Genomic DNA, 18,874 nt, shown 5'->3' with positions numbered 1-18,874 from the left:
TAAGCAAAAGTGACAGCCGGCCCCATAGAAGGGGTGCAGGCCGGAAGCACAATATAGTGAAACCATTTTACAGTTCCGTGTTAGCGTCAAACGGAATGAAAAGGGGAGATACAACGAGACCTGGGTGTAATGGTACACCAGTCATTAAAAGTAGGCATGCAGGTGCAGCAGGCAGTGAACAAAGCAGTGAAGAAGTATATTAGCATTCATAGCATTCATAGCAACAGGATTTAAGTACAATACAATACAATTCAATGTATTGTCATTTGGACCCCTTGAGGTCCAAACGAAATGTCGTTCCTGCAGCCATACATTACAAAACAAAAAGACCCGAGACACAACACAGTTTACACAAATATCCATCACATCGTTGTGATGGAAGGCAAAAAAACGTAATTCTCCACTGCACTCTCCCCCCCGATGTCAGAGTCAGAGTCAAAGTCAAAGCCTCCGGCTGGCGATGGCGATTGTCCCGCGGCCATTAAAGCCACGCCGGGTGATGCAAGGCCGCGCACCGGGTCTTGGTGTTAGAGCCCCCGGCGTGCGCTCGCAAAGTCCCGCGGCCATTCCAAGCCGCGCGGGGCGATGGTGTAAGGCCCCGCTCAGGTGCTCTTCAACCCCGCAACTCGGGCGGGAGAAGTCGCCGTTGCGGAAGCCCCGAAAAGCGGTCTCCCAGCAGGGACCCGCGGGCTCCCGGTGCCGCCCGCCAAACCCGCAGTTGCAGCCTCCGAATTTCCGGAGTTCGGGTGGCAGCAGCGCTCCACCACCGCTCCACCCGCTCCGCAGCTGGAACCCCAGGTCGTTCCTGTTGGAGGCCGCTCCACGTTGCAGCCCCAAAGACAACGGAGACCCGACAAAGAAAAGGTCGGGTCTCCCGTGCAGGGGAAATATTTAAAGTTACCCCCTCCCCCCCCCCCCCCCCCCCCCACACACGTACCCCAACAAAAAAATCAACAAAAACTACATAAAAACGAGACAAAAAATAATAAAAATAATAAAACACAGACGGACTGCAGAGGCCGCTGCTGACCGGAGTCGCGCCGCCCACCGATCAAGAGTATAGGAGCAGGGAGGTTCTACTGCAGTTGTACAGGGTCTTGGTGAGACCACACCTGGAATATAGCGTACCGTTTTGGTGTCCTAATCTGAGTAAAGACATTCTTGCCATAAAGGGAGTACAGAGAAGGTTCACCAGACTGATCCCTGGGATGTCAGGACTTTCATATGCAGAAAGACTGGATAGACTCGGCTTGTACTCGCTAGAATTTAGAAGATTGAGGGGGGATCTTATAGAAACTTGCAAAATTCTTAAGGGGTTGGACAGGCTAGATGCAGGAAGATTGTTCCCGATGTTGGGGAAGTCCAGAACAAGGGGTCGCAGTTTAAGGATAAGGGGGAAATCTTTTCGGACCGAGATGAGAAAAACATTTATCACATAGAGAGTGGTGAATCTGTGGTATTCTCTGCCACAGAAGGTAGTTGGGGCCACAGTTCATTGGCTATATTTAAGAGGGAGTTAGATATGGCCCTTGTGGCTAATTGGATCAGGGGGTATGGAGAGAAGGCAGGTACAGGATACTGAGTTGGATGATCAGGCATGATCATATTGAATGGCGGTGCAGGCTGGAAGGGCCGAATGGCCTACTCCTCAACCTATTTTCTATGTTTCTACCTGTCCCCCACGATCCTGTCCAACTTCTACCGCTGTATCATAGAAAGCATCTTGACCACGTGCTTCACGGTTGGGTACAGCGTCTGCAACACAGCTCACAGGAAGGCACTGCAACGGGTGGTGAAAACCGCCATCACATCATCGGTGCCCCTCTCCCTGCCATGGCTGTCCTTCACCGCACACGGTGTCCGAGACGGGCTGGCAACATCATTAAGGATCCCGTCATACCCCAACCATGGACTGTTTGCCCTCATCCGATCAGGAGTCTCGCACCAGCAGGCTAAGGAACAGCTTATTCCCCAACACCATTACCCTGCTGAACTCACAGGCCCGGCGCAATCTCACCCCCCCCCCCCACCCCTTCTCATCATAGAAACATAGAGACATAGAATTTAGGTGCATCCTCGAAAAATTCTATAAGATTCGTCAGACATGATTTACCTTTCATAAATCCATGCTGACTTTTTCCAATGATTTCACCACTTTCCAAATGTGCTGCTATCCCATCTGTATCCTGCTATTTCCGGCAGATTATTTATGTCTTCCTTAGTGAAGGTAGAACCACTAATGTTATTCAATTGGGCTGCCATGTCCTTGTTCCCCAAGATCAATTCACCTGTTTCTGACTGCAAGGGACCTAATTTGTTTTAACTAATGTTTTTCTCTTCACATATCTATAAAAACGTCTGCAGTCCGTTTTTATGTTCCCTGTCATTATTATTTATAGTTTATACTAGACTAAGTGGGACCCGTCGGGTCCCAGCTTAAACGGGAGGGCCGGTCACGCAACGCAATATTCCACCTCTCCACCAATTCCAATATTGCTGGCCAGTGCGGGGGGGGGGGGGGGGGGCGGGGGGGGAGGGCGCGTTCTGTTGCGCTAGTATGAGTGTTGTGGGCCGAATATACTGGTTTCCAGAGGACTAGTATGGAGTTTGTGGGCCGAATGGATTTTTGGGCTGGCAGCTCAGTCACTGAGGCCTAGCAGTACAATCACTCGGACCAGGCAGCTGAGAAACTGCCAGAAATTCTGCCCAAAACAGGTGACAGACTGTGAGAGAGAGATGGGGGAGAGGGTGGACTGAATAGATTATTGGGCTGGCAGTTTAGTCACTTACGGCTGGTGGGCTGACAGTTGACTAACTCATGGCTCGTGGGCTGGCAGTGCAGTCACTCACGCTTGGTACGCTGGCAGTTCACTCAGTCACCCCGCCTACCTTCACCCCCCACTCAGCACCTTGCCATTCCCCGCCCACCCACACATTCAGTGCATCTCCCCACAACCTCCCCCCATGCACTCTTAGTGGCTCTCCCACAGAGCAGCCACTCCTGCCTATTAGGTTCCTATTGTGATGAAGAATACACAGGCATCACAAGTGCAACAAGGATTTATTAAAGTTTAAAATGTGAATGACTATTAAAATATTAGAACAATTTAAATGTTAAAGAGGAGAATTATTAAGTTCTTACTTGTTCTGTGTCTTGTTGTGTCTCTTGTTGTGTTCTGCTGATCACTGCCTCTTGATGACCATTTCCTGTTGATAAAAAGAGACCATTTAATATAGAGAAATTCAGCGGTCAAATTTTATGAAAGAAAATCTGAGAATTTATCTCAGGTCATCATTCAACGAAGCACGCTATTAATTACAACATTCTTGGGCGATGTTTCATCCTTCAGGAAACCTTTGACATTTCCCTTCATCTTTCAACCAAAAGGCTTAGTGATTGCTGAAGACATCTTGAAGAGATCTGTCCACCGCTTCAAAGCTTTCTCTCCTAATCATTCATCCCAAACAATATCTCTCACTTGCCTCATGAAATGTGCCGTCTTAGAGTTCTTCTCGATGTTGCAGAATGTATCTCGCAGCCACTTGGATGGGTATCTTGAATCGAGAATGTGTAGTTCTTCCACCAGGCATTAACGTAGCTGCTATCCCAGAGATGCTACTGCAATAGCCACAGTCACCTTGACCTCTAACTTTTCCTGACATGATGTCGAAAAAGCAGCCTAAAGACAATTTCAGTTGTTAATGAACACTGAAGAAGTCGTGCAAAACATTTTTTGAGGCGGTGGCTGTCAGGGTGGGGTGGGAGGTGGTAAACGTCGTGCAGCAAAGAGAGGGGCACAGTTTCAGGCAGGGGCTCTCGTGAGCTGATGAGAAGGGGGGGGGGTCCTCATGCAGGGGATGTGGGCGGCTCCAGTAGGGCGTGCATCCTATAGCCAGGCGGAGGACAGCGTCTTGAGGTGGGGGATGTCAGTCGAGGAGGGGGGGGGGGGGGTGGTGAGCTACTGATTGATTGATTATACCTTTAATAATCCTTTACAGGAAATTACAGTGCCACGACAGCTTCAAGACAGACATAACACCACACATTTCCTCAAATGGCTTCCATACTTAACAAGTTAAAATACAAGTTAAAATACAAGTTAAAATACAATTATTTAAAAAAAGTGCAGTTATTTATGCGCATTATATAACCTTATAGCAGCTGGTAAACAGGAATTCCTATGTCTCTCAGTTTTGCACATTGGTGCAATCAGTCTCTGACTGAAGATGCTGCTCTTGATCACCTTCAGGGCATGGAGTGGGTGAGTGGGGTTGGTCATTATTGAACCCAGTTTGTTCAGAGTTCTGGCCTCTGCCACCTGCTGGACCGTTCGTTGCTCAGCCCCGACCACTGAGCCGGCCTTCCTGATCAGCTTGTCCAGTCTGTTTTTGTCCGCTATGCGGGCGCCATCTCCCCAACAGGTCACAGCAAAAAACAGAGCACTGGCCACCACTGAATGGTAGACACTGCACAGTAGGGGTTGGCAGATGTTAAATGACCTCAGCCTCCTTAAAAAATACAGTCGGCTTTGTCCCTTCCTGTACACCGCCTCCATATGACACTTCCAGTCCAGCTCACTGTCAAGCTGCACCCCAAGGTACCTGTGGTTAGCGACCACCTCCACCTCAGTGCCCTTAATGGTGATTGGTGTTGCTTGAGTCCTCCTCCTCCCCCTCCTGAAGTCCACAACTATCTCCTTGGTTTTTTTGGTGTTAAGATGGAGGTTATTGTGTGCACTCCACTCCACAAAGTTACTTATTATGTCTCTATACTCCTCCTCATTGCCCCCTTTAATGAGGCCGACAACAGCTGTGTCATCCGAAAACTGCTGCAAAAAGCAGCTGTTGGTGTTATATTGGAGATCCGCTGTGTAGATGGTAAACAGGAACGGAGCCAGCACAGTTCCTCGTGGAGCCCCTGTGCTGCTCAAGATGGTGCCCGAGACACTGTTCTGTAGGCGCACGTATTGTGGTCTGAGGGAAAGGTAATCCAAACACCACAGTACCAGTGCTGGATCCACTTTCATCTTCTCCATCTTTTCCCCTAGCAGTCGGGGCTGAATTGTGTTGAAGGCGCTTGAGAAGTCAAAAATGTAATCCTTACAGATGCATCAGTAGTGTCCAAATGTGTGTACACCCTCTGCAGCATGTAAATGAGGGCATCATCGACACTGATGTTAGGCTGATATGCAAACTGTAAAGGATCCATTTGATTTGACACACTAGTCCTAATGTAGGAAAGGACAAGTCTCTCAAATGTCTTCATTATATGTGAAGTGAGCGTTACTGGTCTGTAGTCATTGTGGAGAGTGGGATGGGTCTTCTTTGCGACAGGTACCAGGCAAGATGTTTTCCACAGCCTTGGAACCTTCTGTAGACGCAAGCTCAGGTTGAACAGGTGTGTTAGAATACCACACAGCTCTGAAGAGCAAGTCTTCAGTAGCCTTGGGCTGGTGTCATCAGGCCCCACTGCTTTCCCTGGCTTCAGTCTGTCCAGCATCACCTTGACCTGAGCAGTATGAAGAGTCATAGGTGGGGCTGCCGGTGGAGTGGCAGATGGAAAGAGGGGACTCCGTACATGTGACATCTCAGGAGTGATGGAGATGATGGAGAGAGGGAGGGGAGGTGGAGAGGAAGCAGCAATGGTCAGCAGACCAGGTGGGGGAGGCTGGGGTGGTGTGGGGCAGTCAAATCTGTTGAAAATCTGTTCAGATCATCAGCCAGACTCTGTTCACCATCAGGCAGTGTACCACCTTTCTGCTTCATGCCCGTGATCTTTCGCATTCCAGCCCATACCTGCTTCACACCATCTTGCTGCAGCTGTCGTTCTAATTTGAACCTATAGGCTTCTTTCCCCTCCTTAATCCTCACCTTCAGTTCCTTTTGAAGTTCTTTGATTTTATTCCTGTCGCCCTCCCTGAAAGCCTTTTTCTTCTCATTTAGTAAGGCCTTCAGGCTGCTGGTAATCCAAGGTTTGTTATTAGGGTAGCAACGAATTACCCTGGATGGCATGATGTTATCATAACAGAAATTGATGTAATGGGTAATGCATTCTGTTAGTCCGTCAATGTCTTCCCCATACTCCTCACAGAACACATCCCAATCTGTTGTCTCAAAACAATACCTCAGGGCTTCATCTGCCTCAGGATACCAGTCTCTTGATGTTCTGGTGGTGACAGGCAGCCTCTTGGCAGCTGGGGTGTAGGAGGGAGAGAGATGTAGCATGTCGTGGTCTGATCGACCAAGAGGGGGCAGTGCAGTACATTTGTATGCATTTTTCACATTTGCATACAAAAGATCCATCGTTTTATCGCCTCTGGTTGTACAGTCAATAAACTGTTTAAAAGTGGGCAAAGTCTTAGAGAGACAGACATGGTTGTAATCTCCAGACACAACAATGAACGCCTCTGGGTACCTGGACTGGAGTCCCGCTATAGTGGTGTGCAGCACGTCACACGCGACTTCCGCCTTGGCAGATGGAGGAATATAAACAACAATGGCTACCACCACAGTGAACTTCCTGGGTAGGTAATATGGTCTTAAACTAACCGCTAAAAGTTCAATGTCCTTGTTGCATATCCGTTCTTTGATAGTAGCGTGATTAGGGTTACACCACTTGTTGTTGACGAGCAGTAAAAGCCCCCCACCTTTCTGCTTACCGCTCGCTCCGGTGTCCCTGTCCGCTCGTATCGACCTGAAGCCGGTGAAACTGATCAAAGAATCGGGCGTGTGTTCCGTCAGCCACGTCTCTGTCAGGCTAACAATGCTGCTCTCCCGGTACACTTTCTGGTACCTGACCAGGGTTTCTAATTCGTCTAATTTGTTCGTTAGACAGCGAACATTTCCCATGGTGATAGATGGAAGGGCTGGTTTGAAAGTCTCTCTCCATGTTCTCGTCAACCTCCTCTTGTTTCTCTTCACCCCTGCACGCGTTCCCCGATGTCTCCTCTGTAAGAGTTCCCTCGATATGTCATGTCGAATCCCGAATATTGAGCCATGTACCAGGCTTAGCAGTTCCTGACGGGTATATACCACGGCAGTTTGCTCCGCCCGTCTGGCCGATATCAGGCACAAATTTCCACTCCACTCCCGTTCCCCCAGATAGTATGGTTAAGTCTTGATTAAGAACTCAACAACACGCAATAGGTGTAGCTATAACACTTATATGTAGTCTACTAAAATACTAACTAAGCATACACACTAATAATCCTATATAATACTAAAATAAATATACACTACACACAGCTGCACGCGACAGGCTGCCGTCTCACCGGCGCTATTTTCCATAGATGTAGATGTTACTCATGACCTATGGACTCACGCACTGCCTTGGGATTAACTCATGGCCTTTGGACTGACTGACTCTCACGACTTGTGGACTGACTGATGCACGACTTCTGGAGTCGCGTCGGACCTTTGTAAACTGAAAACTGTAACATCTACATCGAGGCACAGCTTCTTCCTGACAGCAATCACGCTATTAAACATAACACATAAGCTCTGAACTGCAAAAGACGATATTATTTGTACTATTTGTTATTTGTTGATCACACACACCCTCCACCTCATACACTCACACACAAACTCACACACACACACACCCAAACACAGACTCACACACGCAAACACAGACTCACACACACACACAGCCACATAGACTCATATACACGCACAGACTCATACATACTGTACACACGCACACAGACTCATATAGAAATACACACACTCATATACACACACACACACACTCATACATACACGCACTCATATACACACACAGACACATACACATAGACACTCACAGATTCATTCACACATACACACACAGACTCATTCACACATACACACAGACTCATTCGCACACTCATATACACACACAGATTCATACATACATACATACACACACACGCAGACTAATTCACACATACACACACAGCCACATGCACACACACACTCATTCACACACACAGACACATTCACACTCACAGACTCATTCACACATACGCACAGATTCATTCATACATACAGACTCATTCACACATACACACAGATTCATTCACACATACACACACACAGACTAATTTACACACAGACTCATTCACTCACACTCACACACACACAGACTCATTCACACACACACGGACTCATTCACACATACACACACACAGAAACTCATTCACACATTGTTGCGAGAAAGTCCTTTAAAAAGTCAAGCAATTGGGGAAAAAAACACTGAGCAAGCAAGCAAGCCGACAAAAACTCATCCGTTCTCTGAAAACCACACCGAGGGGATTCACCGTGAGAGAGTCGTGACCCTCTAGCTTCCTGGGTCTGGCAGAGACTGAGTGAGGGCACAACACTTCCGGGTTTTATAGTCCCTCCCCCTGCCGCCAGCGGGGGCAGCAGAGAGAATGGGGATTAAAAAACAAACATTAATATCTCTCTGATCTTTATCGATGGGAAAAATCCACTGGTCCAGGAAGGCGGAGGGGAGCTCTGAGCGAGGTGGCCAAAAATGACGGCCGTAGGTGGCGGCGTTCTCTCGGAAATTGCAGCACAGTGGGCCAAATAGCAGTCAAGATCAGACTTTTAGTAATATAGATTATTTATTGGCTCCTTTTACCCCACCCCCGCCCTATCCACTCACTGCATCCTCCCCACTCGCAGGCGCGTCTAGAGAGGGAGAGGTGTGTGTGTGTGTGGGGGGGGGGGGGCGGTAGAGAGAGAAGGCAGAGACAGAGGGGACAGAGACAGAGAGAGTAACAGAGAGAGAGGGACAGAGAGGGAGGAGTCAGGGGGCGAAAGGGGTGGGAGAGAGGGGTGGAGGGGAATGAAGTGAGCGCCCAAGTGAGAGAGAGGCAGGGGGGAGAGAGAGGAGGGGGGAGGGGAGAGAGGAGGGAGAGAGAGAGAAGAGGGCGGGAGGGTGGCGGATGGGGTGTAGTGTATGCTGAGGGGGAGGGGGTGGAAGAGAGCTCCCAACTCGCAGGCGCGTCGAGGGGGAGAGGGCAGAGAGAGAGAGGGGGCAGACACAGTGAGAAGGGAGGAAGTGAGGGGGGAGAGAGGGGGTCATTAGCAGGTCGTTTTTTCGAGAAGATGTGACAACACACAAACAAATAAATAAGCACACACACACACATCCAAGATCAGAGGGGAAGAGGGAGGGTGGTAGGAGGAGCGGGGAGAAGGAGGGGGGTGGAAGAAGTGGGGGGGGGGGGGGGAAGAGAGAGAGGGGGGGGGGGGTTTATTAGCGCGTTGTTTTTTCGAGAACATGTGACAACACAAAAAACAATAACACACACACATCCAGGATCAGAGTTTTATAATTATGGAGATAGATAGATATAGAGGAAAGCTTTTCAAGTTCAAATTTATTGTCACATGTACCAATTAAGGTAGAGTGATATTTGAGTTACCATACAGCCATACTAAGTAAAAAGCAACAAGACACACAGCCACATAAAATAAAATTGAACAGAAACATCCACCACAGCGGAATCCACATTCCTTACTGTGATGGAAGGTAATAAAGTTCAATCATCTTCCTCGTTTGTTCACCCGTGGTCGGGGCTGTTGAACCCTCCGCTGTCGCCGCTGCCGACGGTCCGATGTCCAAAGCCATCGCGCCGGGATGATCGAAACATCGGCGTCGGGAAGGATTGGAACACTCCGCAGCATGGAGCTCCCGAGTCGGCCTCTTCTTACCGGAGACCGCGGGCTTCACGGTGTTAAAGTCCACAGGCCCCGAGGTTGGAGCTTCTCACGGGCGATCCTCGGCAAAGGAGAAAAATCGCATCTCCGTCGAGGGAAGTGACTGAAAAAAAGTTTCCCCCAATTCCCCCCCCCCCCCCCCCATGTAAAACAAACCTAGAAACGCTAAAACGTACTTTTTAAAACATACTTAAAATACGGGAAGCGGTGACTCCGGATTAATCCTGACGCCTTTCGCCAGCGAGAAGAAGACAGAGGAATGACGAAGCGATGGCCCCACGAGGGGAGAGGGGGGGATGTCCGTTCAAATTGGATAATTCAATGTTCATGTCATTGGTACTGTAAGCTTTGAGATGCTGTCCCTCCAGTTTGCGTGTCACCTCACTCTGGCAATGGAGGAGGCCCAGGACAGAAAGACCAGTGTGGGAATGGGAAGGGGAGTTAAAATGGTTGGCAACCGGGAGATCCAGCAGGCCTTGGCAGACCAAGCGCAAGTGTAGGGTGAAATGCACGCCTAGTTTAGACACAAGGAACTGCAGATGCTGGTTTATAAAAAGAGACACAATCTCCTGGAGTAACTTGGACCTCTGGAGAGCATGGACAGGCAAGATTCTAGGTCAGGACCCTTCTTCAGACTGCTTGGTGTGGGGGGTGGAGAAAGTTGGAAAGGTGAGGTCGCCTTGGATTGGCTTCCCTCTACAGATGCCGCCTGACCCACGGAGTTCCTCCACCACTTTAGAGAGAAAGGACAGACAACGTTTTGAGTCAGGACCCTTCTTCAGACTGATTGGAGAGGGTGGGGGGAGGAAGCTGGAAAAGAGAGTTGGGGGCGGGACAAAGCCTGGCAAGTGATAGGAGGATACATAATGCTGGAGTAACTCAGCAGGATAGACAGCATCTCTGGAGAGAAGGAATGGGTGATGTTTCAGCTTGAGACCCTTCTTCAGAAGTGATAGGTGGATATAGGTGAGGGAGCCACAAGAAACCGCAGATGCTGGAATCTTGCATAGAACACAATTTATTTAGATGCATAGAATCTCTTGCCCAGAGTGGGGGAATCGAGGACCAGAGGACATGGGTTCAAGGAGATGGGGAAAAGATTTAACACGGATCTGAGGGGTAACTTTTCAACAGAGTGTGGTGAGTGTATGGAAGAAGCTGCCGGTGGAGGAAGTTGAGGCTGGGACTATCCCAACGTTTATGAAACAGTTATAGACAGGTACATAGATAGAACAAGTTTGGAGGGATATTGACCAAATGCAGGCAGGTGGGACTAGTGTACCCAGGACATGTTGGTCGGCGTGGGCAGTTGGGCCGAAGGTCTTGTTTCCACATTGTATCACTCTATGACTCTAACATGAAGTGCTGCTGTAACTCAGCGGGTCAGGCAGCATCTCTGGAGAACATGAATAGGTGACATTTCACACAGTGCTGGAGTAACTCAGCGGGTCAGGCAGCATCTAAGGGGAACATGGATAGGTGACATTTCGGGTCAGGACCCTTCTTCAGACTCACACTATGTTAAGAGGTGAGGGAGTGATCGGCAGATGAGTGAAGTAAGTGCAGAGGCGAGGAGAAATAAGAAGATTAAAGGATGTGAGATAAGATTCAAGATTCAAGATTCAAGATAGATTTAATTGTCACATGTGCCAGATGGCACAGTGAAATGAAATTCCCATACAGCCATACAATAAAAATAAAAATAAAGGATGCAACACACTATAGAATTTAACATAAAACATCCCCACACAGCAGAATCAAAGTTTCCCACTGTGTGGGAAGGCACCAAAGTCAGTCTCTTCCTCCACTGTTCCTCGTGGTCAGGGCCTCCCCGAGCCTCCACAGTTGCAGCTACGGGCGGCCCGATGTCCAGGACCGCTCGCCGGGGTGATACAAGTCCGACGTCGGGGCTGCGGGACGCCCTCAGCGGCGTGGACGCCAGAGTCGGCCCCCTCCTACCGGAGTCGGCGGCTTCCAAAGTCCGTAGGCCGCGCCGGGTGGAGACTGCTGCTGTAGACCCTCTGCAAGGCGCCCCAGGACTCCACGATGTTGTTCAGCGACGCCCGCGTTGGAAGCTTTCCGCACCAGAGCTCCACGATGCTGGAGCAGCGGCTCAATGCTGCGGAGCTCCAAACGGCGACCCAGGTAGGCATCGCCCGCTCCGCGGTGACTCCAGCGCTGCGCCGCTGCTGTAGCAGCCCTGGTCCGGTTCCCGGTCCCCGGCAGGAAAGGCCGCTCCGATCCAGCTGGTAGGCCGCGAGGTGGGGAGCGAGGACGCGACTCGGAGGAATAGTCGCGTGTTCGTCAGGAAGAGACTGGGAAACGGTTTCCCCCTTAACCTGCCCCCGTCCCCCACATAGAAAAGTTAACGTTTCCCCCTAAAACCGACTTTGGACTAACTGGAAAAAAAAAAAGGAAAAAAAAAAAAAGATAAGGAGAGAGGAATGTATATGTGCAGCTTTTAAGGGACATTGTCAGGTAGCATTTGGAGTATTGCATACAGTTCTGGTCACTCCATTACAGGACTGATGTGGAGGCTTTGGGGAAGGTGCAGAGATGGTTAACCAGAATGGTTAATAAACAAGGAACTGAAATGCTGGTTTACAAAAAAGGACACTAAATGCTGGAGTAACTCAGCGGGACAGGCAGCGTCTCTGGAGGGAAGGACTGGGTGACATTTCAGCACGAGACTGAAGAGGGTCTCGACCCGAAACGTTACCCATTCCGTACGGCATTTTGTGTTTACCTAAAGAGCGCCTATCTATCCACGTGGCGGTGTGCCAGTAGGCTGGAGGAGCGGGGAAAGTCCTTGCCACAGAGCGGGCAGGTGAAAGGACGCTGGCCGGTGTGGGGGGTTCACTGGCACTCTGGCTGCCCTCAATAGCCGCTCACGTCCCCGTCTCTTCGTCCACAGCAACTGCTCCTAAACCCTGCAGGAGGGGAACACAGAGGGTCAACAAGCTGGCAAACAGGACATTACTAGCACATATTGAGTGTGTTTATGGCGGCGGAAACCGTTATATAATTCAGTGCGGCACACTGGCGCAGCGGTACAGTTGCTGCCTCACCGCCAGAGACCCGGGGCCGATCCTGACTACGGGTGCTGTCTGTGCGGAGATTGTACGCTCTCCCCTTGCCCTGCAGGGATTTTTACTCTGGGTGTTCCGGTTTCCTCCAACTTTTCAAAGATGTTCAGTGTTGTAAATTAATCGGCCTCCGCAAAATTGCTAAATTGTCCCTAATGTGCGTGGGATAGTGCTAGTGTACGGGGTTATAGCTGGTCGGCGCGGACTCCGTGGGCCAAAAGACCCGTTGTTTCCACGCTGTATCTCTAAACTAAACCAAACCAAAGAAGGGTGTCGACCCAAAACGCCACCCATTCCTCTCTCCACATATGCTGCCTGACCCGCTGAGTTATCCAGCACTTTGTGTCTATCTTCTCCACAGATGCTGCCTGACCCGCTGAGTTACTCCAGCACTTTGTCATAGTGATAGAGCGTTGGAAAGAGGCCCTTCGGCCCAACTCGTACACACATTCCTAGATTCCTCGGCTCCACACAATCCACAAGGCTCAGAGTTGTACAGAGTCGCAGTGAGACCACACCTGGAGTACTGTGTGCTGTTTTGGTCCCCTAATTTGAGGAAGGACATTCTTGCTATTGAGGGAGAGCAGCGTAGGTTTACAAGGTTAATTCCCGGGATGGGAGGGACTGTCATATGCTGAGAGAATGGAGCGGCTGGGCTTGTACGCTGGAGTTTAGAAGGATGAGAGGGTTCTTATTGAAACATATAAGATTGTTAAGGGATTGGACCCGCTAGAGGCAGGAAACATGTTCCCGTTGTTGGGGGAGTCCAGAACCAGGGGCACAGTTTAAGAATAACGGCTAAGCCATTTAGAACAGAGACGAGGAAACACTTTTTCTCACAAAGAGTTGTGAATCTGTGGAATTATCTGCCTCAGTGGGCGGTGGAGGGCGATTCTCTGGATACTTTCAAGAGAGAGCTAGATAGGGCTCTCAAAGATAGCAGAGTCAAGGGATATGGGGAGAAGGTAGGAACGGGGTACTGATTCGGGGTGATCAGCCATGATTACATTGTATGGCGGTGCTGGCTCAAAGCGCCGAATGGCCTACTCCTGCACCTATTGTCTATTTCCCCAGTGCCCCGCCATTCACAGTGAAGATCCTGCCCTGGTTTGACTTCCTAAACTGCAACACCCTCCCACCACCCAAAGAACGTGACCTCCGTATCTGTGGCTTCCATGCCCCCTTACCCTCTGCCGCCTCCTGCTCCTCGCCTCCCCCCTTTGGTCCCTCCCCCTCCCTCCCCACCCCCAACAGTGTGACCCCCCACCAGGCTCTCCGACCCCCTTCCTTGGACTCCACTTGACCCCTCTATCTCCCCCCAGTTCCGCTGCCCACCCCATTCATCCCCCCGGGCACCAAAGTCACTCCTACTTAGAATACCCATACCCCCCCCGTCCCTTTGCTCCATGCTCCCCCCCCCGCTACTCACTTCTACCCTTTTCTAACCCCCATCCTCTCACTCCCTCACTCCCGTCCCCCGGACTGTCTCCGCCCTCTCTCCTGAGCCCTCTTCGCCCTATTCCTGCCCCTCTCAGCCTCCCAACACGCAGATATGTCTCTCTCTCCCTCCTCCCCCCCCTCTCTCCTCCTCAACTCCCCCCCGCATCTCTCTCTCTCCTCTCCTCTCTCTCTCCTCCTCATCCTCTCCTCTCTCTTTCTTTGTCTTTCTCCTCTTCTTCCCTCTCCCTCTCTCTCACCGTCAGTGCGGGTCGGCTCCATCTTGGCCGTGCCGTCCATTCCGGCTGAGCCCCCCATCCACCACTGCCGCCGCCGGTCTCTTCTCTCTTCTCGGTGTCCGGGGCAGCGGGCGGGATGAGCCGTGAGTAACCGGGCCGGGCCGGCCTGGTCTGACGCGGTGAGAGGCTCCGGTGGATCAGGGCGGGCGGGGCGGGGTCTGGGCCGCCGGCCATCGCACACGGGAGGACAGTGACGGGGCCTGGTGGTCGGGCCTGCGCAATATAATTGACATAGAAAATAGGTGCAGGAGGAGGCCATTCGGCCCTTCGAGCCAGCACCGCCATTCATTGTGATCATGACTGATCGTCCCCAATCAATAACCGGTGCCTGCCTTCTCCCCATATCCATTGACTCCACTAGCCCCTAGAGCTCTATCTAACTCTCTCTTAAATCCATCCAGTGACTTGGCCTCCACTGTCCTCTGTGACAGGGAATTCCACAAATTCACAACTCTCTGGGTGAAAAAGCTTTTTCTCACCTCAGTCTTAAATGACCTCCCCTTTATTCTAAGACTGTGGCCCCCTGGTTCTGGACATTGGGAACATTTTTCCTGCATCCAGCTTGTCCAGTCCATTTATAATTTTATATGTTTCTATAAGATATCCCCTCATCCTTCTAAACTCCAGTGAATTCAAGCCTAATCTTTTCAATCTTTCCTCATATGACGGTCCCGCCATCCCAGGGATCAATCTCGTGAACCTACGCTGCACTGCCTCAATTACAAGGATGTCCTTCCTCAAATTAGGAGACCAAAACTGTACACAATACTCTCGCCACAGCCCTATACAACTGCAGAAGAACCTCTCTACTCCTATATTGAAATGTTCTTATTATGAAGGCCCACATTCCATTAGCTTTCTTCACTGCCTCCTGTACCTGTAAGCCAACTTTCAGTGACCGGTGTACAAGGACGCCTAGGTATCGCTGCACCTCCCCCTTACCTAACCTAACCCCATTGAGATAATAATCTGCCCCCTTGTTTTTGCCGCCAAAGCGGATAACCTCACATTTATCTATATTATATTGCATCTGCCACGCATCTGCTCACTCACTCAGCCTGTCCAGGTCACCCTGCAACCTAATAACATTCTATTCACAGTTCACACTGCCACCCAGCTTAGTGTCGTCCGCAAACTTGCTAGTTTTGCTCCTAATTCCCTCTTCCAAATGATTAATATATATGGTAAACAGTTGTGGCCCCAACACTGAGCATTGTGGCACTCCACTCGCCACTGCCTGCCATTCTGAAAAGCACCCATTCACTCCTACTCTTTGCTTCCGGTCTGCCAACCAATTTTCAATCAATGTCAACACCCTACCCCCAATACCATGTGCTCTAATTTTAGTCACCAGTCTCCCGTGCGGGACCTTATCAAAGGCTTTCTGAAAGTCTAGATACACTACATCCACTGACTCCCCTTCATCCATTTTACTTGTCACATCCTCAAAAAATTCCGGAAGATTAGTCAACCCTTTCATAAATCCATGTTGACTTGGACTAATCCTTTTACTGCTATCCAAATTCCCCATTATCACCTCTTTAATAATTGACACCAGCACCTTTCCCACCACCGAAGTCAGGCTAACGGCTGTAATTCCCCATTTTCTCTCTCGCTCCTGTCTTGAAAAGTGGGGAAACATTAGCTATCCTCCAATCCACAGGAACTGATCCTGAATCTATTGAACATTGGAAAATGATCACCAATGCGTCCACTATTTCTAGAAGCCTTTACTGTCCTTCTTTATATTCCTGGCCAGCTTCCCTTCGTACTTCATCACGTGTTGCATGTTTTGTTTCCTTCTGTTGTCCTATGAATGTTTCCCAATCGTCTGGCTTCCGGCTACTCTTTGCTGTGTTATATATCTTTTCTTATAGTGTTAATCTATCCCTAAATTATCTTGTCAGCCACGGTTTCCTCCTACTCTCCTTAGAATCTTTCTTCCTTTTTGGACAATCTCAAGTGCAATACATAGAGCAAGGGGGGGGTGCACACAGTGTAGAATATTGTTTTTAGTATTGTATCATACCAGGTTCATAGAAAAAATGTTTCAGTCTCAGCAGGGAACTGACAAACGATACTTCGGTTCAGAATCTTAAGAAGGGTTCCACACCAAAATGCCACCTGTCCTTGTGCCTTGATAGCTGCTGCTCGACCTGAAGTATTCTTCGAACGCTTTGTTTTATTTGATTAAAGAGGATGCATTTTCTCTTGCATTGCGGCGGTGAGGGATGCGCATGTGTTAATCGATGAAAGAAGCAAAACACTGGAGCAATTTAACGGGTCGGGCAGGATATCTCTGGAGGAAAGAAATGGGTGAAGGTTCGGGTTGAGATCCTTCTTCAGATTGAAAGTCAGGGGAGAGGGAAACATCTGTTCCTGTGCCTTTTCTCCAGAGATGCTGCCTGACCCATCTCCATGCTGCCTGGCTCCAGCATGTTGTGTCTATCTTTGGCATGAACCAGCATCTGCAGTTCCTTCCCCCACTTAATTGATGAAGTCGGATGGTGCAGAACTTCCTGTTCCCCATTCACACGCGCCCGCATTGTGCTTCAGAGTGGCTTGAGAGGTCATTTTGAATAGTGAAAGGCAGAGGAATTTGATCCCATTGATACTCCAGATACTCCACAATCCCTAATTCCCAACTCCGGTATGGGACTGTAATGCTCTCAGTTACGAAGACCCAGCCGGCCACTGCATTCACTGCTTCATATGTCCGGGAAGTCCATCCCTGAGCAATTCCTTGCTTTCCTATTTGACGTGAGTCTGTCTCGCTCCTTCACAATATCTTCCTTATTAATCTTGTCGTTCAGTTGGAAATGATACAGGCTAGATTAACCAGGATGCCCAGGCCTGCTTCTTGAGTTATATGGGGAGGTTAAGTAGGCTGGGATATTTTTTTCTTTGGTGTGCAAGAGAATGAGGGGTGACTTTACTGAGGTGTGCAAGACAAAGACATGCTGGGATAAAGGGAACACAGTCTTGTTTTCCAGGATAAAGGGTCCACAAACTGGAGGGTGCAGGTTTGAGGGGAGATGGGAGAAATTTAGGTGGGATCTGGTTTACTTTGAGAGCAGGTTTACTTTGAGAGCAGTCCATATCTGGAACACAATGCCAGAAGAAGCTGGAAAAGCAGATAACATTAGGGATTTCAAAGTACATTCAGACTGATGAGTGGATAGGAGGGGCTTACGGGGCTGTAGGTCAAATGCAGGCAAATGGCCCTAGCTTACAAGTGTATCTTGGTTGGCATGGATAATGTGGGCTGAATGGCCTGTCTCCCTGTGGTATACTGCTCTATCACTCTACCACTTAAGGCACTGTGACTCCAGTAAATCCATCGACAAGGTTAGCAGAGGGTTCCGTTTCCGTGCAGTACAGCTATATAACTCCTTGTCTCTACGCTCTTCACAGCAAGTCATCAAACGCACGAAGAGAGGAAGCCGTGCGGCTGGCTCCATACTTCTCCTCAACCTGGTGAATGAGAAAGAGCCGCAGGTCCGTAAACTGATATGGAAATGTTTCGTGAAAATGCACCACCTGCTCCCCAAACTGGACGAGTTGCTGAAAGCAATGGGGGAAGAAGGTACAGGACATTCATTTCTCTGTACGGAATTTGTCCTTTTCGTCAAAATGCAACTCAGACTCATTCCATGAAATTATTCCAACAGGTTCTGATCTGATTGAATCGTTCAAAGCCATGAAGGCTTCCTTGGAAATATCTGCTCATCTGAAAGGTATTCAATTGCATGTTTTGGCCAACTGCGTATACGCCGTCCATCGACCAGCCGTTCCTATTTATCCCATCTTTATCTCCACTCCTTGCAGACTAGTGACAATTTACAGAGGTCCAATTAATCAACGTCTTTGCGATGTGGGAGGAATGGAAAGGACTGGGAAATAACCCTCGCGGTTACAGGGAGAAGGTCCAAACTCCACACAGGCAGCACCCGAGGTTAGGATCGAACCCGGGTCTCTGGCACTGTGAGGCAGATGGTCTCCCAGCTTTCTCCACCCACCTCCACTATAAACTGTCTGCAGAACAGGGCTCGAAATTAACGGTTGCCCGGGTGCCATTGACCACTCAAAGCGCCGCCGGGCAACCTAAACACCGAGTCATTTTGCCCGGCTTGGCAACCAGATACTGGTTTGTACCGAAGATAGACACAAAAACACTGGAGTAACTCCGCGGGTCAGGCAGCATCTATGGAAAACAGGAACGCGACGTTTTGTGTCGGCGGTGACGGCTGTATTGCGTGAGAAATATGCTAGGTGCGTGGTGACGAAGGGTCGCAGCGAATGACTGGTCCCGCATAGCGGCAGCAGCGGCCGCGACAGCGGCTC

General features: G+C 49.7%; 1 long non-coding RNA gene across 1 annotated transcript; it reads right to left on the bottom strand.

Moving 5' to 3' along the window:
* Window positions 1–1,928: 1,928 nt before the first annotated feature.
* Window positions 1,929–17,980, bottom strand: LOC116969217. The gene is made up of 3 exons (XR_004410682.1): window positions 17,943–17,980; window positions 11,425–11,427; window positions 1,929–1,938 (listed from the first exon to the last, which is right to left on the bottom strand). It is a non-coding gene; the product is annotated as an uncharacterized LOC116969217 (long non-coding RNA).
* Window positions 17,981–18,874: the final 894 nt, after the last annotated feature.

This window comes from Amblyraja radiata, unplaced genomic scaffold (assembly GCF_010909765.2).
Source record: "Amblyraja radiata isolate CabotCenter1 unplaced genomic scaffold, sAmbRad1.1.pri S124, whole genome shotgun sequence".
Lineage (NCBI taxonomy): Eukaryota > Metazoa > Chordata > Chondrichthyes > Rajiformes > Rajidae > Amblyraja > Amblyraja radiata.
Note: the sequence above shows the minus strand (reverse complement) of the source record. Positions and strands in the feature narration are given on the sequence as shown.